Genomic DNA, 1335 nt, shown 5'->3' with positions numbered 1-1335 from the left:
AGAAAACCCGGAACTGGAGTTCTGTACTATACTGGATTAGCCCGGGATCTGGATTCAGGTTTGCTGCTTTGAGAAACAGCTATAGGCAGGCATTAAACCGTAACGTTTTACGATTTATCAGGCACTGACGGATTTTGCTATTTGTAAACTTGTGGAAGAATGCAGCTTGTTCTAATTACCATTAGCCCAAACACAAGCCAAGTTAGACAAAGGGGTAGAGATAATATTTGCCAACTGACAAGCTATTTTCATTCATTCATCTGCAGTAATTGGATCTGTCCTGGGCACGAGATGAGAATAAACACTGGCCGCCTATCCATCAGGGGCACCCTTCTCTCTCTTATACTTTCCTTTCCTTCATTGTCCTTAAAGGCAGTTCTTTAGGCAGACAGCAGTACACATACATACAGCAGCAACACAACACACATTTATAATAAGTCATTTAAAAACATGATTGCAGCAGGTACAAAGGAATTCTTATATCTATTTGGTCAGAAGGAAGCAGTTGAAATTCAGTACACAATGAATGGGTGGCATCAGAAAGGGTGGCCCTTCTTACTCACCTTATGTTCGTAAATTTGTGTGATAGTCCATAAATCGGGCCCCCACTATCTTGCTGCACATCTTAACTATACTGTTCAACTTACCCCTATTCCATATATTCAAGTTGCCATACCAACAAATAATGGAAAAACATATGATAGATTCAATAAAACACATGTAAAACATCTTCATAAAATAAACATCCATATAAGTTCGAAGTTTCCTCAGAAAATACATACGTTTGAAGAGCTTTCCCTCTAATATCAGTGTTTGGCTCAAATTTTTTATTTATCATCGAATACCTAAATATTTGTACTCCTTGACCACTTCAGGCAGCACAGGTACAAAGTTCTTCTTACAGAAGTCAATGAACATCTCTTTTGCTTTAGATGCATTAATGTGTAAAAATGAAGCATCACACCATTGAATAAAATGATCTACCACTGGACCATGACTCTCTCCTCTCTCTATGTCACACACACACAATCATGGCCCATCCTCTTACTGGCATGATTTTTGTGAAGTTGGAGGAAACTGGAGAACCCAGAAGGAGCCCATGCACACAGAAATGGGAGCTTACTTATTACTAGACTACAATTATCAAATTATCCTTACCTTACTTAAATAACACGTCTACGATGTAGCATAAGTTGCATTAATTCATTAACTTCAGAAAGTTTCCTGTCTACCAGCACTTACCAGCTGGCAAAAATACAGGTTTGACAGGCTCAGTCTGTGTTTTGGGAGCTAGCAGTTAGTAAGTCCAAGATGTTACATATGAAAAGCTACCAT

The sequence above is a fragment of the Hemibagrus wyckioides genome, linkage group LG05 (assembly GCF_019097595.1).
Source record: "Hemibagrus wyckioides isolate EC202008001 linkage group LG05, SWU_Hwy_1.0, whole genome shotgun sequence".
NCBI lineage: Eukaryota > Metazoa > Chordata > Actinopteri > Siluriformes > Bagridae > Hemibagrus > Hemibagrus wyckioides.
This window is presented reverse-complemented; position numbering follows the sequence as displayed.